We start from the raw sequence: 23,285 nt of genomic DNA on the forward strand, positions 1-23,285 counted from the left end.
GAGACAGGTGTGTGAGCATGTGAGAGGTGGACGTGTAACACCGAGCTCCCGCCGACGACTAGCTTAAAGGGGTTGTAAAGGTATTTTTTTTTTTTTTTAAATAACAAACATGTTATACTTACCTTCACTGTGCAGCTCGTTTTGCACAGAGTGGCCCGGAACCTGCTCTTCTGGGGTCCCTCAGTGGCTGTTTCAGCTCCTCCCCGCAAGGACTCACCACCTTAATGTGAGCTCCCTCGCATGGTGTGGAGTGCTTGCAGGCGCGCTCCCGTGATACAGCCAGCGGCTATAGCCTCTCACTGTATCACTCAGCCCCGCCCCCGGCACACTGCATCATTGGATGCGATTCACAGCAGAGCGAGCCAATGGCTGCGCTGCTTTCAATCCATCCACTGTAGCCAATCAGCGGCCAGGCTGAGCAGTGGAGAGGATGTCGGGAGCCAGCACGGGACTTTCGAGGGGTCAGGTAAGTAAAACGGGGGGGGGGGGGGCTGGGGGCGGCGGTATTGTGGGAAGTTTTTTCACCTTAATGCATAGAATGCATTAAGGTGAAAAAACGTTTACCTTTACAACCCCATTTAATTACTAGCTAGGAGGAAAGGAGAGGAGAATACCAGGCACTTTTTCTTTTTCCTTCTCTTGCGGATCGCTTTGCTGGAGGCTTCTCCACTTTCTCCACTTCCCCACTGAAAACTGATTGACTGTTTGCCGTTGTGCCGGTAAGAAGTTTCTTCCGTACCCAGCTGTTTGAGCAGATAAGGCTTTGTGTTATCTGCCTTCTGCCTTCTGCGATCTACTACATTTCCAAGAGTGCACCCTGCAGTCCCATACAGTAACGAGAGCGATGGGGAAGCGTCTCAAGGGAGCTGAAGTAAACGGAACTGCTGGGGAGACAGGTGAGAGGAGCACACAGGAGAATGTCACTAAGCCCCAAAAAAGACAAGGGAAGGGAGGCAGCAGTGAGGATTTGCCTGGAACCCGGTTCGGGACTTAAACGGGACACCAAATAAACCTGGTATGTCTACAGCATCTAGCATTTCTAGCATGTCTGAAATGTTTACTGAAGCCCCAGCCGATAAAGCAGTATAAGTGTTGGAGGAGATGAGGAGACTTGGAAAGTCTGTGAGTGCTGTGAGTGCTGTGAGTTCTGTGCGATGTGAGGAGACGGAGATGGAGGGGGATATACAAATTGAGCAGACCGTGGAGACAGGAGGGGAAAAGGAGGGGAGTACAGACTCAAATGCTTATGGTGCTGCTGCTCTGCCTCTCCAGGCTGATTTAATGAAATAAATGGTATGGTATCTGAATCGTTTTCATTATACAGAGGAACAAGACAAGGATGTCACCTGTCTCCTCTGCTATTTGCAATGGCCATCGAACCCCTGGCTGAAGCCATCCATCAATCAGAATCAATCTGCGGATTTATTAGAGGAACGAGGAATGAAAAAATCTCTCTATATTCAGATGACGCTCTGCTCTTTCTTGGGGATACGGATAAATCTTTAAGATCTTTATTGGCACTTATACAAAATTTTGTCATGCTTTCGGGATATATCATTAACTGGGATAAATCTGTTTTGCTCCCTTTAGACAACCCTAGCTTGTCTATGCTAAGAGAGGCTCCTCAGGTTAAAACTGTTTCTTCATTTAAATACTTGGGAATAATGATACATTCCAAGGTAGAAAATTATTTGACAGATAATTTATCTCCTATTCTTACTAAATTCCAACATAAGAGTACGGCATGGACTAAGTTGCCATTATCGATGGTGGGTCGAACAAACCTTATAAAAATTATCTGGGCCCCTCAATTATTATATATGTTTCATAACTCACCGATATGGATACCTCTCAAATGGTTCAAAAAGATAGAATCAATTTTTTGAAGGTTATTATGGAAAGGAAAAAATCCCAGGATTAGGTTATCAATTCTCCAGAGAGAAAGGGATGGGGGTGGATTGGCGATACCCCACCCCAGACTTTACTTCATAGGTGCCCAGCTTCACCATTTTGCTGGCTGGGGAGTGGTGAACTGGGAGGACTCTATTCAGACCCTACTGCTAAGTAACAGTTCTCATTATAACCTCTTGGCCCAGCTGGAATCTGGGGCCTTTGCTTATACCTGTAAGAGCCCAACAATGATACTCATGAATAGAGTTTGGAAGGAAATGAGGAGCATAATGAAATATGCAGGTGCTTCGGAGTATTCACCACTCTGGGGGAATAGGCAATATAAAGAACTAGGTAAACTGAAGGGATTTGAAAGCTGGCGCTTTAAGGGCCTCAAATATATAACACAGTTGTACTCACACAATATTCTATGCTCCTTTCAGGATCTGCAAGAATCTTTTCACTTACCCCATCATAATTATTTTAAATACTTACAACTACGACATGTGGTCCAATCTCAGTTTAAAGGGGAAAAGAAAGTGATAAAACCAATGCCACTTATAACTTTATTAGCATTGATGACAGAAAAAAAGGCTTGATCTCATCTCTATATGGTCAACTTACGAGGTCATATCGAGATGAGGGTGCTAGCCCGGGCAGAAGAGGGTGGGAGCTAGATATAGGGGATATTTCAGATGAAACTTGGCAAATAATATTAGAAAGGGTACCCCTAGTTTCATTATCACCAGCACAATGTCTGACCCAATTATTTATAATTTACAGGGTATATAGAACACCGGTCAAACTATTTAAGTGGGGCAGGCATGATTCCCCGGACTGTCCACGGTGCCAAAAATCACCTGCTGATTTACTACATATGTTGTGTAATTGTCCTAAACTGGCTAAATATTGGCGAGAGGTGGTGAATACAATTAATGATACATTTAATACATATATCCATAAAGACCCTAAAACTTGCCTGCTGGGCTACCTTGATGAAGAACTTATGCCCCATGAGATTCTGATACCAGTTTACAGACTACTGTTTTTGGCACGAAAGCTAATTGCCCTAAGGTGGATATTTCCGAGTACACCTTCCTTTGAGGAATGGCGCCTTCATGTAAACGACAATATTCTGAAGGAACAACAGATCTATTGTAACAGAGGCATACCCAATTACCTGTACAAACTGTGGAAGCCATGGATCTCGGTTCCACGGTTAGCCCCATCCTCACTGGCTTTTGCGGATCTTTAGTAGGGTGGGCAAGTATAATTATGGATAGAGAATTTGGTACCAGACAGAAAATGGAGGTAGAGGGCAAAATCAGTGGGGAGAGAGGAATCTACTGACTTAAGCAACCAGCAGAGATAACTTTTCACATAGGTTCAGATGCATAGAATACTATAGTGGGCAGGAAATGGAACAGTCATCCAAGTTGCTTGTGCTGGGGAAATTTGTTGTTTTTTTTTTGTGTTTTTTGTTGTATGTTGTTATTATTTGTGGTTAAATACTTGTTATGTTGATTGAAGAATATACATAAGAAAAAGATAGAAACATTTCAGAATTTGCTGTGGATAGACCATATGTATAGTATTCGAAATAAGGAATTTATGTACAAACTGTATAAGTGATAAGTACTATATCCAATAATATATTCTGGTTTGTAATGTTGAAATATTTATAATAAAGAAGTAAGGAATTTAAAAGAAAAAAAAAAAAAGTTGGGGAAACTTGAGGGGTAGAGGATTTTCTTGAAGTCTGGTAGACCTATACCTCCTCTGTCTTTAGGTAGTGTTAATGTTCTGAAATTAATTCTAGGTTTTCTCTCAGCCCATAAAAAGCGTCTCTGCAGTTTAAGGAGATTACTGAAAAAGATATTAGGTATTTTAATGGGGAGTGCATTAAAAAGATAGAGTAATCTGGGTAGGACCGTCATCTTCAAGATTGAGGTTCTGTTCTGCCAAACCATGAAAATGACTTTGACGTCCATCTATTGAGATCTTTTTTTTTTTTAAAGTCTTATTGATTTTCAAAGAGAAAAAACAAAGAGAGAACAAACACTCAAACATACATTGGTCTTATATGTAGGAGTCACGCTATCACCGTATCATACGTAAATATCTGTTATGAAATACATATTATGATAGCGGTGATACCGGCACAGTTCGCTGGGTCGCTAGATGATGCGATGCATATTTGTACATGGCATGGTAACATATTATAGATTCATTGTGTACACCCGGCACCCGCTTGGGGGTAATTTCGTGATTGGGATCTACTGAGAGGTCTCTGAAGCAGTGGAGGGATCTGCCAGCCATTTAGACCAGACTTTGCTGTATTTGTTGGGGCAGCCTCTGTTGTCATATGTGTCTTTATACAGAGGTAAGCTATTGTTAATTAATTGTTTCCAGAGAGAGGAGGGGGGTTGATTTGCACCAACTAAGAGCGATGGCTTTACGGGCATAGAACAGGAGCAGTCCCACCAGTGTGCGTCCTGCCACCGTAGGAATTAGTTGTTCAGTCAGGCCTAGTATGCAGATTGACATTGATGGCTGTAGTGGCAGAGAGGTGATTTGTATGATAAAGTCTAATATCTCCCGCCAGTAGCCGACAATTGCCGGACAGGTCCAGAAGATGTGGGTGAAGTCCCCAGGAGTCCCACCACATCTCCAACATTCGGGAGGGGAGTCGGGGTTCATTTTGTGTAGTCTATGAGGAGTGAAATATGCCTGATGGACTATTTTAAATTGGATCAGGCGATCTCTCAGAGAGACCAGGGAGCTAAATGGGAAATCCCATACGTCATCCCAGTCATCACTGTCAAAATCGGGGACCTCATAGGACCATTTAGATCTTAGCTTTTCCAGTGTCGGGAAGGAGGTGATAGTCAGGTGTGAATATAATTGAGAAGTGTTTTTTTGTACAATCCGACCTAAGAAGGTCTTCCAGTGAAGATTGGACTAGTTGAGGAGGGGAGCTGGAGAATTGGCGGCCGAAGGCATGGGAGAGTTGAAGGAATCTGATAGGATAGGGGGCCCAAGGGCTTCGAAAGAGCAAACATTTGAGCGCCTCTAGGGATCCCAACACTGCCGCCTTGACCTGGGTAGCTGGGTTGGAGATGTCTGGATTGAGCCACCAAGCAGCTGTTACTAGCTGGGCGGCTAGATGGTACTTGTGAACATCTGGATATGCCAAGCCACCCTGGGAGGTCGGGCGTATCAGTGTGGTCCAGCTGTATCTGGAGGATTGGGATCCCCATATGAAAGAGGCGAGGAGGCGATGTAGACGTATGAAAAAAGATTTAGGGATCCACTGTGGAGAGTGGCGAAATAAGTATGTGAATTTGGGGAGTATTTTCATTTTAAACAAATGTATGCGTCCCAATATTGAAAGAGGCAACGACTCCCATGACTTCAGCTGTTTCTGAGTCTCCTGAACTACCGGGGACAAATTTAGGGGTAAGTAGTCAGAAGCCCGCCTGGAGACCACCACCCCTAGGTATTTAAAATTCTCGACCCATTGAAGAGGGATGTCAGTGGGAGCTGTGTCACGGGCCACAGGGTCGATGGGGAACAGGAAAGATTTTGTCCAGTTAACTGAGGCCCGTGACAGAGGAAAAGGAGTTGAGGACCTGCAGGGCTCCCTCGAGTGATGGACTCGTGTCATTGAGGAAGAGTAGGAGGTCGTCTGCGTACAGGGCAACCCTCTCCTCCAGCCAGCCAACCCGCAGCCCCCTAACGTGAGGAGAGGTGCGAAGGGCCTCTGCAAGTGGCTCCATCGCGATGGCAAATAATGCTGGAGAGAGGGCAGCCCTGCCGCATGCCCCTGGACAGACGGAAGGACCGTGACAGGCCCCCTCCCAGCTTAATGGCCGAGGTGGGGTCACGGTAAAGGACCTTCATCCATTCAATGAAGAGCAGGGGGGACCTCATCCTGCGGAGGACCTCCCAGAGAAAAGGCCACTCGACCGTGTGGAAAGTCTTTTCAATGTCTAGGGAGGCCACCACCCTAGATCCCTCATTGAGATGTTGCGTGTGTATGTTGGTGAACAGGCACCTCAAGTTTACATCTGTCGCTCTCTTGGCCATTAAACCAGTCTGGTCAGTCTCAATGATAGATGGTAGTAGGGGCTGTAGTCTCGTGGTTAGTAATTTGGTGAGGATCTTAAAGTCCGTGTTAAGTAGGGCGATTGGCCTGTAGGAGGCGCAGGACGTGGGGTCTTTAGACGCTTTATGGATAAGAATGACATGGGCATGACCCATGGAAGCCGGGAGGGCACCATCAGCCAAACATTGGGAATAAAGCTGTGCCAATTTGGGGGCCAGTAGCTCCCCATGAGTCTTGTAGAACTCAATGGGAAGTCCATTTGGGCCTGGAGACTTTCCCACGGGGAAGAACCTAATCGCATTCAGTACCTCCTCCGGGGTAATCGGCCCCACCAGGGACTCTCTCTCCCCATCAGACAGCCAGCCAAGAGCCAAAGGGTCCAGCCAGGGTGCGAGGTCTTGTGGCCGGAAGTCCGAGGGTAGCACTGAGATATAGAGAGAACTGTAGTACTGGCGGAAGGCCTCTAGTATGTCCGGCAAGGAAGAGGCCGATTCTCCCGAAGGGGACACCACACTAGTGATCACCGTCAGGGGTTTGTCATGTTGTGCCAGCATCGCTAGGAGGCAACCATTGCGGTCTCCTTGTTCAAAGAACCGTTGTTTGTTTCAGTAAAGGTCAAGTCTAGTAACCTCGGTGAGGTGGAGGTGAAAGTCACGTTTTGCCACATTGAGGGAGTCAAAGTGTGTGTCAGTTGGTCAGCTGCATAGATGTCTGATTGGAGTTGTGGAGCTGTCTGTAGGGCAATAGTGGTAGCTGTCTGCTCCCTCCGGATCCCAGCAATAGAAGAGATATATTGCCCTCTGGTAAAGGCCATAAAGGCATCCCAGGTCACCGCTGTGGAGGAGGACCCCGTATTAAGATCCCAGTATTTCTCTAGGCGTGGTGGAATAGTATCTGCCAGGTCGGCATGGGAGATCCAATGGATCCCTAGGCGCCAAAGGGGTGAGGAATGAGAGGACGGGGAGCGAACCGTAAGGAGTAGGGGGCAGTGATCTGAGAGTCCGCTGGGAAAGTATTAGGCGTCTAACACATCTGTCAGCATAGTCGGGTTGGCAAAGGCAAGATCGATGAGGGAGGAAGTTTTATGCGTATTGGAGAAACAGGAGTATGCTCTGGACGTGGGGTGTTTCCATCTCCACACCTCATTTACACCTAGCACCTCTGCCCATGAGAGCAAGTCAGTAGAGAATTGTTTGGGGGGGTAGGTCTGTCCAGGTCTGGGGCCAGAATGGCGTTGAAATCGCCCATGAGTAACAGTCTGGCAGGGCAGTATGGAGTGATTTTCTCTAGTATGGTGTATAAGGTGGAGGAGGTAAAAGGAGGGGGGATGTAAACGCCTACCACAATATATCGGACACCCCAGACAGTGAACACTATAAGTACATATTTACCCTGGGGGTCAGTGTGAACATGTTCTATCACACATGGGAAGGATTTACTGATCAGGATTGTGACCCCTCTGGCATATGTGGAAAAGGAGGCATGGAAGGCTCTCTGGATCCATGGCTTTTTCAGCGCCAGTAGTTTGCTGCCCATAAGATGTGTTTCCTGTAGAATTACCATATGTGGGTAATGTAATTTGAGGTATTTAAGGAACACCGCTCTCTTAAATTTAGAATTGACATTCCAGGACAGTGCACTGAATGTGGGGGCATCACGTCCTGTCATTGTGCGGAGGTCTGATGGGGAAAGAAAGGAGGAATGAAGCAGGTGCGCGTGCACAGCTCAGGAGCAGCAAGGACCCAGGGAGCCTGTACCAGGTGGATTTATGACTCATGAAAGACCAAATAGACAAATGAACATGAATGTATACATAACTAATAAACAATACCCATGATGACACCGAGGTGTCAAACCTGCCCTCATCTGATGACATCCCTAAAACCTGGGGGGTGATCAGATGGGGCCTATACCCAAAACTCAAAAACAGTAAACCTTTAAACTTTAATTAGCAACAGTTCAGTGTTGTATTTCAACACTAGTGGAAGATCATTGGTAGGGGAAGCAGGTTCCAGACAGTAGCACATTCAATACAAGAAAAAGAAAGGGGGGGTAAAAAAAAAAATCTGTGGTTGCTGCTGGAGCTCCGCAGACAGGAGAAGTGGGCGGTAGTCTATACAACGAAGGACATTGAACAGCCATTTGGGGTAATGGTGGATTAGAGCAGAGAGGAAAGACCTAGGGTTGGATAGTGAGTAATACTGCGAGTCAACATGGGACAGGAGGTAGTCCTGTTCGGGGGAGGTGTGATACTTAGCTGGTCCCAGCATGTTGCAGTCAACCATGGTTCCCTGGTTGTATGTTGTTAGTGGGTATCCAGCCATGCCACAGCAGCCTCCGCGGTGTCGAAGAAATGAGTGTTGTCACCATCGGTGATCCGCAACCTGCTGGGATATAATAGACCAAAGCATATTCCCTTCTCCCGGAGCCGGCGTCTCACATCAGTAAAGGACTTGCGGTGTTGCTGTACTTCCTGAGAGAAATCCGAGAAAAAGAGCAGTTTGGTATTTTCGTATTTGATTTCAGGCATGGTATGTGCCACTGCCAGGATGCGATCCCGATCGCGATAATTTAACGGCCGCAGCAGGAAGGGGCGAGGAGGGGCCCCTGGTGGCGGGACCCTGTGGGCTCTTTCCACTATGAAGGTGGGAGGTATATCACCCAGGCTGAACAGGGTGGACAGTAATTGTTCAGTAAACTCAGCTGGTCTGGGTCCCTTAGCTCTCTCAGGTAATCCAAGTATGCGAATGTTATTCCGCCTGAGGCGGTTCTCGGTGTCTATAGCATGCTCCTGGAGTGCTTTCACCTGGAGCTGCAGGGCCCTCACCCTCCCTGGAATCTGCCCGGACTGTATCCTCCACTGCGGAGACTCTGTCCACCACCTTCGCAATGCGGGACCTGAATTTGTCCATGTCCTGACAAATGAGATCGACATCTATGGTCAGGAAGTCGATCTTGGTTGTCAGAGTTTCCTTGCACGCTGTAATGGCTGCCAGGATCTGCGCTCCCGTGGGAGCCACCACCGCCACCGGCTCCACGACCGCCTGTGTATTCGCCGCCATCACGGTAGGGGGCCACCTTGTAGACGAGGCGGTCGCGGGTGGGGGCGTTCGAGAGGCCTTCGGACCAGGTTTTGAGTAGCGGGTTCTAGGGTGACACATCCGAGGTCCGACCCACGATGAAGGAGGTTTTTTGGGGGGCCTGCGGGTAGGTATCAGGGTCCTCAGAGTAGGATGGAGGATGCAAAGGTGCCGACGGGGGGTAAAGCTCCAGCGGGATGCATCCACCCCCCTCACAGATCATCTACCCCTCCAGCCACAGTATGAGTTAGTCTTTTTCCCCCAAGCAGTCAGGCAGGAGGGAGGGAGGAGAGTATGGCCTATCACAGTGCCCAACCTGGGAGGATGCTGCTGGTTTTTTAGGCCCCAAGATGGGCTGCAGGTAAGGGGAGTCTATCCTCAAGGATACTCAGGCAGCCCCCCAATGGCACACTTCTGGACTACCCCCTCTAAAGAAGTCGCCCTGTGTGTATGGAGATGGGGCTGCTGAGGCACTCGAGCATGGAGGATGGAGGCAGTCTCGTAGGCCGCAAGATGGCTGCGGGTCCCGGTTGTGTGGAGCGGGTCGGATGACAACACCAGCGGCTGGCCGGGATCCACAATTTAGATCTTTAGTTATATTGGTGAGGAGGGGTTTATAATTGGCATGGTAGAGTGATTCTATGTTGTTAGTTAGGTTTATCCCCAGGTATTTGAGAGATGATTTTTCCCATTTGTAAGAGTAGTTATCCTTCATTAATTTTAATTGGTATGGGGGAAGGTTGATATTAAGGGCTTCCGATTTCGATTAGTTTACCTTGAAGTTTGAGATATATCCAAAGATTTCAAATAATATTTTAAGATTGGGGACAGATGTATGGGGTTGTGTAATAAAGAACAGTAGATCATCTGCATAAGCAGCAGTTTTGTACTCAACCTTACCTACTGTGAAACCCCGGATATCATTGTTCAGATTAATTGATCTTATTAATGGTTCTAGGGAGATAATGAAAAGGATTGGGGAGAGGGGGCAGCCCTGGCGTGTGCCGTTATATATATCAATGGGGTCAGAAAGAACATTACTGACCTTGATTTTTGCCTGTGGACTTCGATAGAGTGCTGTGATCCAAGAGAGCATGTTCACATTTAGGCCTATGTGGGAGCAAGTGGTTAACATGTAATCCCAGGAGACTCTATCAAAGGCCTTTTCGGCATTAGTGGATAACAGAAGACCTTTAGTTTTGGAGATCTGGGCAACATGAATGAGATTCAGTGCTTTTGTGATATTGTCTCTGGCTTCACGCCCTGGCATGAATCCTACCTGTTCCGGACCGATGATGTGCGCTAAAACGGGCTTTAATCTATTGGCTAGGATTTTCGCTTGTAACTTTAGATCAATGTTCAGGAGGGAGATGGGTCTGTAGTTTGCACATTCTGTATGGTCCTTGTCTAGTTTAGGTACTACTGCTATATGTGCCATGAGAAAGGATTTAGAGTTGTAGGTATTAGTTGCTAAATAGTTAAAAGCGGATAGGAGAGGTTTAATTAGTAGGTGGGTGTATGTTTTATAGTACTGAGATGTGAAGCCTGGGCTCTTTCCTGATTTTAGATTTTTGATGGCTTCTTGTATTTCATTCAGTTTTATGGGTTCTTCTAATTTTTTGGAATCTTCTCTTGTGAGCAAAGGAATTTTGCTATTTCTAAGGAATTCTTGGATCGCTTCTTGTTTTGTGAGTGATAGGAGGGGAGGTTAGTGTTGTTCTGGAAGATTATATAATTTGGAGTAGAATTCGTAGAAAAGCTTGGCAATGTCTATGGGGTCATGTTTGGGGATTCCTTTTTTGTCTTTTATGGAATGTATATGACCTGCTTGTGTTGCATCTTTAATCGCTCTAGCTAATTGTTTACCACTTTTATCTCCATATTCATAGAAAATACTTTTTTTGAAAAATAGGGCTTTTTTAATTTTTAAGTCTAGTATTTCTTTCAAGGAGTTTCTACAGTGTTAATTCCTTTTCTAGTTTAATCGAGAGGGATTGTTTACGTTGTAGTTCTAATTTAGCAATTCGATTGGATAGTCTTTGGATTTCTTCCTCTCTCTCCTTTTTTTTTTTTTTTCCTTGCACCCCATTTTATGAGTTCCCCTCTCACAACAGACTTATGTGCTTCCCAATTGTTTAATGGGTTTGTGTCTGTGTCAATATTGTGTTGGAAATAGTCATTTTCGTGGAGTATATTTCATCTTTTATGTTTTGGTCAGTCAGGAGTGAGGCATTGAGTCTCCAATTAAAGGAGGATCGATTAGGTGGGTTGAAAGATAGTGTGATAGCTGTATGGGCATGATCAGAGAGAGAGATAATACCTATTTCAGCTGAGCACAGGTTGTTTAAGTCTCTGTGGGTGACGAAAATCAGGTCTATTCTTGAATATCGCTTATGTGGGGGAGAAAAGAAGGAAAAATCTTTCTCTTTAGGATGTGTAGAACGCCAGGTATCTACGAGAGAAAGAGAATGTAAGAGATCTTTGATTCTTTTGAGGGTCTTGTAGGCTATTGAAGTCTGTCCTGTGGAGGGGTCTTTAAGTGGAGAGAGAGGGATGTTGAAATCTCCTCCTAGGATAGTGCATCCTTCTGCGAACCATTTAAGTTCGTCAATTATTTTGCGACAAAATGGGACATGTGCAGTGCTTGGAAAATAGACATTGGCTAATGTAATTGGTGATCCTTCCTATGTACCCTTTAAGAAGATGTAGCGCCCTTCAGTGTCTATGAGTTGTTGTTTTAGTTCAAAAGGGGTATCTTTATTGATTAAGATGGATACTCCCTTTGTTTTGGCTAGAGAATTGGTGGCATGAAATGCCTTTGTGAAGATGTTATCTGTAATTCTAGGGATTTGTTTGCTTTTAAAGTGTGTTTCCTGTAGGAGTACGATGAGTGGTCTGACCTTTTTTAATTCTTTCAGCAGTTTCGACCTTTTTTGGGAATGTTCAGGCCATTTATGTTATGAGAGATAATGGTTGGCGTTTTGCCTAAGAATGCATATGCCATGTTTCGGCGGTTTGTATTCAGATGGGAATACTGAATCTTGAGGCTCCGGCTGAAAATGTGTGTTTAAAGTCTGCGTAGAGTGGGGAATGTGGATTGGGGAAGTAGGGTGTGGTAGTGGAAGATTTAGGATGGGGGGTGGATAGAATTGAAAGGAGTAGGTAAGGGATTTAAAGTGAGTGGAGGGGTGTATTAAGTGTTTTGGTGGAGAGCTAGTTAGTGTCTAGTTTTGGCACTAATTAGAACTCTGGGGGGGTAGTAGGAGGCGCGTTAGTGTAGTGCAATCTTAAAAGAAACAATAAATTGTTGTTATTCGTATAGAGTAGTTCTCTATTGGAACCAAAAGGCCTGGGGGACAATTATAAAAATTGGAAGGTAGTTCTCTGGGACCCGCAATGTAAGGGACTGTTATAGTGTTATGTATAAACTTACCCATCATGTATTGCATATAAATTCACCTAATATAATTGTTCATAGCATATACCGTGTATACCTAGGGAAGTTCTTAAAAAGATTACAATTTATTTAAAAAAAAAACGCATTATATTAAACTAGAAAACTTATATAAATTGTCAAACAAACAAAGGAGGCAAATAGCCTAACGTTGAAAGGGGTTTTGTGTTAGATGCTACAACGATCGTAAGATGGGGATCATCGTGTATTGTAACTGCCCATGGAACCTGGTGGGAACAGGTATTCAATATTATATTGTTTAGAGCTTCTATGAATAGGAATTCGTTCTGTAAATCTTTTACCCGACATCTAAACAAAATCCCCTAACAAGAAAAAACTGTATACTTATACCATCTGGCAGAGACAAATGTGATGCATATAGCTCAGTGTATGTTATATAGTCTGATATAGTATTAGATTTATTTTCTCCTGTGTAACCAAGAAAACTTCCTTGAGAGCATTGTGTAATTCCTTTAGGTTACTCACTGTTGAGCTGGATTGTAGAAGGATTTTTTGAGGTGAGTAGTGTAGCCTTCTAGGGCCCAGGTAAGAGACAAGCTCCAGGTGTCAGTTCTCTGTTTGCGTATAAAATAACGACAGTCTCTTTGGTTGGAGAAATAAAGAGGTTAGCAAACAAAACCAGCATAACTACATGTAAAATATAAGAGGAGTCAAAATCAGTATAATTGATTCTGATTTGATGTCCTTAAGTATTTTTAAACACAGAATGTTAATAATTGTGAGGCGGTGACAAGTCCAAACATACAAACAGTGATGTTTTGCTTTTTGCAAAGCCTAACTCTGAGGGAGTAAAATGGTTATTAACTTTTATGATCAATTTCATCTCAGAATTAGATGAGAAAAGAGTGTATGTTATAAGAGGGAATGTGTAAAGCCAGCTATGTCTGAGGTTATAGCTGCATTGCCAACAAGGTATGGTATTAAAGTTGTTTTGAGGGATTCATTTTGGATATATAGAGACATCTAGCGGAGAAAGGATGAAAGTGCATCCCCTTTCAGCAAATTCAATTATTGCAAAGAGATATGTTATTTGAGTTTGGAAAGGTTCATTGTTGCGGTGAGGTTCGTATTTAGTTGATGAAATGCTTGGAATGTTCTGGATGCAGGAGAAGTCTGTTGTATTTTGGTAGTCAACATATGAACGAAATAAAAAGAGAAAGAAAAAAAGGAAAGAAAAATAAAAGGCTGGTGTGGAGAGATTTTCATTTCACCTTTCTTCTCATGTATTATTGTGAGTTGCAGTACTCAATAATGTCTGGCCTCTTTATATCTAGGACTCTTGTTGGTTTTGGAGGAACTCGGTGAGTTATAGTTGTTTCTGTTTGGGGGTTTTGTGCTGTTTCCCCAAATGGAAGGGAGATTGGACAGGAGAGGGTCCTGGAACAAACTGTGGATCGTTGATTGAAGAGGGTATGCGAAATTCTGCATACCAGTCTGGGAGGTCCACTGGAGCAATCTGGAGAGATTCGCAAAAGTTTAGTAGATCGTCTGGAATTCTGAGCATGTGCTGTTTTCCTAGGAATGAAGCTTGAAGAGCAAAGGGAAATTTCCAGTGATAGTTTATCTCCTTTTCTTTTAACACTTCTAGCAGGGGTTTCAGAGCTCTCGTGTTTTTTAACGTGATGGGAGAGAGATCCTGGAAGAGTTGGATTGTTGTGCCTTCGTATGCGATTCTTTCCTGGGTTCTCGCTTTTTGAAGAATGCTCTTTCAGACCAAAGTTCAGGAGACAGCAGATGATGTCTCTGGGGGGGTTGCCATCAGGAGCTCTGGGTATGAGTGCTCTATGAGCTCTATCATAATCAATTGGAGATTGCTTTGGTCTGTCAATAAGGTTGTTGAAAATGGTGGATAAGGCAGGTCTGATATTGTCCGTGGATACAGATTCTGGTATGCCTCTGATTCTGATATTATGTCTTCTTCGATGATTGTCTAAATCCTCGACTTGCCTGTTCATTTCAATCAGGTGTTGAGAGTGTGTGGTTGTAATGTCATCAAGTCTGAGCAATGCTCTGTCTCTCCTCTTCCCTGCATGTTCACTGACAGCCATTTGTTCTGATAATCTAAGCAGTTCGGTTTTAATGTCAGTGATGGCTGCTGAGAAAGATCTTTTTATATCTGCTGCTATGTCTGTCATAGTGGCATACGTTAAAGGCAGATCTTTGTTGTTATTACCTGCTGTGGAGTCCTCCAATGCCGGCAAGGAGATTTCATCATCCTCCATGTCTGTTTCCCTGTTTGTTCTGTGCGGCGGCGCCCTATTGGAATGTTCCCCTCCGCTGCTGTATCTGTATTTGTGGAGTTTGGCTGTAGATATTCTCCTTTTGGGGGTTGTCAGCGATCTCAGGGAGTGATTATGTGTCCCACGTCTAATTTGTGTGGACATAATCACCTTTACAGCGGTCTGTTTACGATCCCAGGCCTCGCAGATGTCCGGAGCTCTAGTGCAGTGCTGCCATCTACACCGTGCGCCAAGCCATGCCCCCCGTTATTTTCAAGGATAGGAGAGTACATTGATTATTTTCTTTAGGAGATCGTTATAGCCAATAAATTCATATCTTAAAGATAGTGGTGAACTAATCAAAATTCTAAATTCCAACACATATAAAGATGATTGCCATCTGGTTACGGTGGATGAAAACCCGCTTTACACCAGTATCAACCAAAAAGATGTGCTGTCTTCTGTGAAATGGGCCTTAAAAGAAAAAACTAAGATTAAAAGCAAACAAAGAACATTCATTCTTGAACTTCTTGGGTTTGCAATGACAAACAATTAATTCTGGTACAGTGGTGACTTCTTTCAGCAATTGAAGGGAGTTGCCATGGGAGCCAAGTATGCTCCCAGTGTGGCCAATTTGGTGTTGGCCAAATGGGAAGCAGAAAATATATATCATAGATGGCCAGAGGTGGCGCTATATAAACGCTACATAGACAATATTATATTATATTATATATGGGAAGGTCCATCAGCAAACTTGAAGAGTTTTTTAGAACGTTTGCACCGTAATTTTTATGGCCAAAGTTTCACTGGAGAATCAAGCTTAGATCAAGTGAACTTTCTAGATTTAATAATATTCAAAAAAGAAGGAAAGATACTCACAAAAATGTATTTCAAAGAGACATACTGAAATAGTTATATACCTACAACGGGCTGTCACCATAAAAAATGGATATACAATACTCCCAGCAGTCAATTTACTAGAATACGTAGGAATTGTGTACTGGAATCAGATTATATTCACCAGACCAATAGACTAATAGTAGGGATGAGCTTGGTGTTCTGGTCGAACATGAGTTCGACTCGAACATCGGGTGTTCGCCCGTTCGCCGAATATCGAACATTATGGGGCATTCGTGGGAAATTCGAGCGCCCGCAGAACGCCCCATAATGCACTGCGAGATCGCAGTGCATTGCTGTATGATGATTGGCCAAAGCATGCACCTGACCTGAATGCTTTGGCCAATCCCAGTGCCCTCTGCTAAGAGAGCCATAATTGGCCAAAGGCAGGGTGCCTTTAGCCAATCATGGCTCAGGGGGACTAAGTCCACGCCCCACATTATATAAGGCTTCCAACTATTGTTGGCGCGGACGGAGACATAGCTTGATTTAGATTAAGCAGGCAGGTTATTCAGTTAGTGGCAGTGTATTTAATATATATTCATTCATTCATTCAGTCTAGTGTGTGTGTGTATGTATATGTATATGTATATATATATATATATATATATATATATATATATATATATATATATATATATATATATATATATATATATATATATATTACTCTGCAGCATCTAGTCAGTGTAGTCTAGAGATCTACATTCTACAGTGCATTCCATGGGGTACAACTATTTCTAATCTACATCAGGTGGTGTATTTGAGAATATATATATATATATATATATATATATATATATATATATATATATATATATATATATATATATATAATCATCCAGTGTAGCGTATATCTACAGTGCATTCCGTGATGTACTGTTTTTACTACTTTTCTGGTGGGGTACACAGCACACAAAACAGTGCAGTGTGGTGTTGCCAAACAAAATATACATCATGTCCGGAAGGCCACCAAGGAGAGGCAGACGCTCACAGGCCACTAAAAGAGGACAAGTAGGCTCTGTGTCTACAGTCAACAGTGCTGGTCGCGGACATGGTGCATCCTCTGCAGGTGGCCGTGGGGCACGCTTGTCCTTTTTTTCTGCTGCTGGCCGTGTTTTTGAGCCAGAACATGCAGAAGAGTTGGTGGAGTGGATAACAAAGCCGTCCTCTTCCTCCTCATCCTCTGTCACCCAGGCTCAGAGTAGTTTGCCTTCCAATGCAGCTGCCAAAGTGACCTGTTCCACTGGCTCCTTGTCCAGTCACTACTTCCGTAGACCCACCATCATGCACGGAGGAGTTCCCCGAACTATTTGACCACAGTGTCGGGTACATGCTGATGGAGGATGCGCAGCGATTAGATGGCTCCGATGTTGGTTCACAGGTTTAGGAAGGGAGTAACATGAGCCTAAAGAGAGGGGGTGCCCAAGAAGGAATAGAAACTGGCAGTCAGGTTCCCCCAGCCACAGCATACTGCCCAGTTTGCTCCAGTGATGAGGAGGGAGGGTATGATGAGGTCACTGACTCTACTTGGGTGCCTGATAGAAGAGAGGAGGCACAACTCCAACGAGGCAGGATGTACTCTAGCGGGCAGGTTAAGGCAGCCATCCTATGTATCACACCGCAAAGCTCCGCAGGTGCAGGGCGCTGCTGACTCCGAGCTGATTTTGAAAAGTTCCTTGGTGTGGGCCTTTTTTGACACGTGTTCAGCAGATTGCAACGTTGCTGTTTGCAACTTATGTCTGAAGCGGATCAAGCATGGCAAGAACAGCAGCTGCTTGGGCACCACATGCTTGACCAGACATATGACGACCTCACATGCAGTCCGTTGGCAACAGCACTTGAAAGAAATCAAAGAAAAAGGCAGACGTCTCCTTGCTCCTCATCTGGGATCTCCAACCCCACTATACCTCCAGTCCTCTCAAAAAGCTGCACTGAGAGTAATGAAGGTATAGCAATGGGTGTCCCAAGTACTTGCAGCTAATCTGCTATCAGTACACCTCCATCTGATTTTAGCAGGCAAATTTCCCTACCCCAGTTGCTAAACCGGAAAAAGAAATTCGGTCCCAGCCATCCACATGCTCAGCGTTTCAATGGTAGCTTGGCCAAATTGCTAGCACTGCAACTGCTGCCTTTGCAGCTGGTAGACTCTGACCCCTTCTGTGAATTTGTGGAATGTGCTCTACCTCAGTGGCAAGTTCCAAAACGCCATTTCTTTTCATGGAAGGCCATACCGGCTCTCTACCGGCATGTGGAAGGCAATGTTTTGGCCTCGTTGGACAGGGCGGTCAGCAGTAAAGTGCATATTACCGCTGACTTATGGTCCAGCAGGCATGGGCAGGGATGTTACCTTTCCTTCACGGTGCACTGGCTAACTCTTCTGGCAGCTGAGAAGGATGCAGGACAGGGTTCAGTATTGTTGGAGCTTGTTCCGCCACCACGCCTCCAAAATGCTAGTGGTCATAATGCCACAGCTCTCTCCTCCACCCCCTCCTCTTCTTCTTCCTCTATGGCCTCTTCTTCTGATTTCTCCTCTGAACCTGCGGTGCTCCGTAAGCAGTCAAGGGCCTATGCAACACTCAGGCAAAAAGCGTAACTGTGAAGGGTTATAGTGTTCTGGCACCACCAACACCACCACTGCCTGAGGCCCAATTTTTCTGCCGCTGTTTAACGAGGCATGTAATTACAATTCTTGATATAATATTTCTATAATATTTCATACCAGGGCCTGTTCCTGCGCCCAACAAGCATAACTGCAAGGGGTTACAGTGTTCTGGTACCACCAACACCTAAGGCCCAATTTTCTGCAGAGTATTTAGGGCAGACCGTATAATATATATATATACTTCTGTTCAGAGTATATAGTGCCTGGGGGCCCCATTTTTACATTTGGGACCGGGGTTCCCCTTAATATCCATACCAGATCCAAAGATCCCTGTAATGGGCTGGGGGGGACCCATGCCGTTTTTCTCAATGATTTTCATGTATATTGCCGGGACCTGACAATACATTACAGCCGCAAGCAGTTTTACATTACTTTTTTCTTTAGAAATGTCATTTTGCTGTGGTATTGTTCTAAACATGGGAAAACGGCACCACTTTACAGGCATACTTTAGACACCCCCAGGCACGATATTTAAAAATATATTTTCATTTTTATTGTTTCACTTTAAGCTTTCTTAAAATCGCTGCTCCCAAAAAAAGTCCGTTTTTAAATCTTTTTTGCATTGAGACATGTTCCCTGGGGCAGGACCCAGGTCCCCAAACACTTTTTAGGGCAAAAACTTGTATATAAGCCTTTAAAATGAGCACTTTTGATTTTTCACGTTCGTGTCCCATAGACTTTAATGCCGCGTACACACGATCAAAATTTCCGAGAACAAATGTTCGATAGGAGCTTGTTGTCTTGAATTCCAACCGTGTGTAGGCTCCATCAGACATTTTTTGTCAGAATCTCCGACAACAAAAAATTTGAGAGCTGGTTCTCAAATTTTCCGACAAAAAAATCCGTTGTCGTAAATTCTGAGCGTGTGTAGACAATTCCGTCGCACAAAATTCCACACATGCTCTAAATCAAGTACGAGACAGAAGCTCTCGGTCTGGTAAAACTAGCGTTCGTAATGGAGATAGCACATTCATCATGCTGCAAATTTTTAAATCTTTTAATGCAGCACATTCTCTTTTTCTTTATAATGCTAGAATAATGAAGTTGTTTTACTGCTGATATTCACACAGTTCTCATAAACTGATTTTTTATTTCTCGTAATCTCCTGAATAATTGTTATTTTTTTCGTCAGATCTCCATAATAATGTTTAGAATTTATTTTTATAGTAGTCTTTTTTTATTTTTTTTTATGAAGATCTCCTGTTTGTTTTTTGTTTTTTTATAGTGATCTACTTTTTTATTTTTGTTTTTTTTATCAAGATCTCCTGTTTTTTTTTTTAAATATTTTTTCTACTGATCTCCATAATATTTTTTGTCGTTTTGTGTGTCAAGTTACCACAACACCATAATTAACATGTATTTTTTAACCTCAGGGAGGTTGTTTTGTGTTGGTGTCCCTTGTTAATTTGACATTGTATTTTTGAAATGTACCTGCCTACTCACAAACAAAACTGTCCTTTTTGAAGTAAACCACATAGGCAAGAATTTGTGAAAAAATAGCCATTTATTATGGGTCATAACCAAATAAAGGGGAAGGTAACACAGGGCACACATAAACTATTTTACAGCCAAAATTGTTAGCATGAGCAGTCCATATAAGAGTGAGCACAATCTGGTCCAGGACTCCGAGGGATCAGGAACAGCAGCAGATGACATGGTCTTACCACAGCCTGCATCTTTTGTCAGACCAGACCGAACCCAGGCCATCACTTTCTTGTCTTCCTTCCACGCTTCCTTCCACGCTTGCTTGCAGGTTTTCTTCCAGGCTGTGGCTCTGGTGTTGGAGTTGTGGCAGGAGGTGGAGTGGAGGAGGAGAAGGAGGAAGACGATGGTCGAACTCACAAACCTGGCTTTGGCTTGTGAGTTTGCCCCTCAACCCCTTATTTAGGGCTTGTAAGATAACTTCCTCACATAAGAGGTGTTGGCCCTCCTCCATTTCCTGCATTTTGCAGGCTGCCATACAGGCATAGTCCTCTTGAAGACTGGGGGGGGGGTTCTGAGGGCCACAGTAGCCTGCCAAAATAGTCCAAGTGCTGCCTCCTCCAGGTTACTCCCTTTCCTGGGCCTTTTTTTTTGAAGGTGGAGGGGAGGAACCTAGAATTCGGGCAGGCTACTGGGCCCAGCCAACTCTTGGCTGCCACTTACCCCCACCACCTCCTGGCTCCCACTTTCCACAGCCTCCTCCTGGCTGAGGCTTTCCTGTGTATGAAAAAGGGACACAGTTTTAGTTTTTGGTTCATCAATCACACACAATTTTCAGCTCATGACTGTTGCGAATTGAATGTTAATAAATAAAAAAGACTATCATTCTGACCCCGGCATTTTTCATTCTTGTCCCAATCATTTGTGGCGACTACTGTCTATTGATATGTAAAACACTTCGTTAAATCAGAAATTAGCAATCAATAATAACAACATCTAGTTAACATAATTAATTTTTTGACAAGAAATATGTTAAACAATGCTATAACTGGTTCTAGCTGGGCTCCTCCACATCTTCCTGGCTTGAAGGCCCAGGTTGGACATCGGAAGCCTCAGCTGGGGTGGAAAAAAGCGTTGAAGGAAGACTGGAGAGTGCTGGCCTGGGTTCCCTCTGTCTACCGTGGGGATCTGCGGCTTCAGAAATTCCAGCAATTGATCCAGTGCTGTCTGTCTCTTTCTTTTATTGGTATAAAGGGGTGGTTTACCTGCCACAGACAGGGCAGCTCCCTGTACATGTCAATGAATATGGGGATAAAGTCCTGATCATTCAATAGATCCATTTTCTCTGCAAGACACAACACAAGACAAAAACCCCAATGTCAGGCTAAACTAATCTTGTCCCAATATAGGCCTTAATCTAAAAGCAGTATAGGCCCAAGTTAAAATTTTACCTTAGTTATTAGGACCGGTGCTTCCTCTACTCCTTCCTCTGCCCACAGATTGTACGTACGACGCACGCGTGTTACGCTTTATATACACCGCGCATATGTGAAACTCCACTCACCCTTGACCTTCTATCTAGTATCTTCCCCGCCCCTTCTCTTTCAACGCAGTGGGAGAGCACATGGCGGAGAAAGAACAAGTGCATGCAGACAGCAGCAGCAGCAACGACGAAAGCCCGGAGTCACAAAAGTCCTGATACCGGAGATGATTTAAGGCCTCAAATATGTCCTTTGTAGAAATGGTGGAGATGGTGGACATCTTGAAGAGGGCAGACTATGATTGGAAGCATGGACCTTACCCAAACCCAAATGTGAGAAAGGCCAAGATCATGACTTAAGTTGTGAAAAGTCTGCACAGGAATTTAGGGGTACGACGATCCAAGGATCAACTGAGGAAATGTTGGTCAGACCTGAAATTGAGGGAGCATGATCAGTACAGGAGGATCAAGAGAGTTCTGCAAAAAAGTATGTAGTTGTCGTGTGTTCCTATTATTATTATTATTATTATTATTATTATTATTATTATTATTATTATTATTATTTGCATGCTGCTCCAAGTGCTTTTCTTTACTGTTGTACAGTTTAAAATGGCAACTTTCAGGTTCATGGGCACAGTATATTCGTTCGTGGTAAACATTGTTTGTTCGCCCACTAATATGATGTTTTTGGCAGATACAGGTTAACTACATTTGTTCAGGCCTATTTGTTTACACATCTTGTAACACATCTTGGAACTTTGCCAAAACAGACAATTGTACACGACACTTCCAAGCAATGTTTCATACTCCTATTTCTGCCCTCAAATATCTGTGTGCTAAGTATACCTTTTTTTTATTCACATAGGGGAGAAAAGACTCGGGACATCAGAGGACACCAGGGAACTACAACCTCCTAAAGAAGGAGAAATCCCCTCACCACAACCTGAGGATGTGGAGGAAGGAGCAGTTTATGAATTGGGCGAAATAGTGACCATATCAGGTGAGTGTCTGAGACCACAGCTTCAGGTAATAGATGTATGCCTGCATATTTATAATACATGGTGTGTTTTTTTATTTTAGGTGATGTGGATGTTGTGGAAGAAGAAATACATTTCACAAGTGCAAGTGCCCAGATCCTCATCGGGGAGGTCATGGTGCACAATCGGGACTTACAGAAGATCAAGTAAAACATCAATGATGTGGAAAAAACACTCAAAAACATCATTGATGTTTTAGGCAGAATCTAAAACACACCAAAATTTTACTAATTGTTTTTATTGTTCAAAAATTTTTCAAAAACTTTGAAAGCCAAATTTTGAAGATGTACAGTGTGTCAACATGTGCTATTTGCCATCACGGGATATCGATGTACATGTTTTGTGGGTGCAACCCCTTCCTGGCAACTCAAGTAGCTGAGAGGAAGGGGTTTTAACCCCAAAAAACGTCCATTGATCCCCCATGATGGGAGATAGCACATGTTGACCTTAGCAATGGGATCAGGAGGGAAATCCCCATTTTGACTCTCAATTTGTGTGCATCTTCAAATTTGGCTTTCACAGGGGTGACATCACTCCATCTGATGAAGGCAATATCAACACAGTTTGGACATACTAATGTCTGATATTGCCTTCAATTTATCAAAGTTGAACTTTGTAAGTTCCTGAGTTGCGTATTGTTTTATGTTTTTAAAAACATGCCTGTTTACCACAAATAAGGATATTTCTAATGTCTAAAAAAAATGTATTATAAAAATATGTTGGTTTGTTCACAAACCCTTTTCTAAACGCACATGTGAATGTGCACAGAGTAAAAATGTTTTATACTCAACAATGTGTGGCTTCTTCTTTCAATGCTCAATAGCAGCTTTTTGAGTAAATTGGTGTTTACAGTGGCAATGGGGGTTATTTACTAAAGGAAATTCACTTTGTACTACAAGTGCAGTGCACTTGTAGTGGAAAGTGGATTTTCCTTTAGTAAATAACACCCACAGTGCTTTATAATTTGCAACAATCAGGCCATTTTCGTCACTCCAAAAAATTAATTCATGGT

General features: G+C 43.7%; 1 protein-coding gene and 1 long non-coding RNA gene across 2 annotated transcripts in view; both read left to right on the plus strand.

Moving 5' to 3' along the window:
- Nucleotides 1-23,285, plus strand: part of LOC141129415 (cystatin-A5-like) — a 41,395-nt gene that overhangs the window by 448 nt on the left and 17,662 nt on the right. The gene's annotated exons all lie outside the window — the stretch shown is intronic.
- Nucleotides 896-22,238, plus strand: LOC141129416 (uncharacterized). Its single transcript, XR_012241822.1, has 3 exons — nucleotides 896-1,015; nucleotides 21,370-21,723; nucleotides 22,102-22,238. It is a non-coding gene; the product is annotated as an uncharacterized lncRNA (long non-coding RNA).

Source organism: Aquarana catesbeiana, linkage group LG02 (genome assembly GCF_042186555.1).
Source record: "Aquarana catesbeiana isolate 2022-GZ linkage group LG02, ASM4218655v1, whole genome shotgun sequence".
Lineage (NCBI taxonomy): Eukaryota > Metazoa > Chordata > Amphibia > Anura > Ranidae > Aquarana > Aquarana catesbeiana.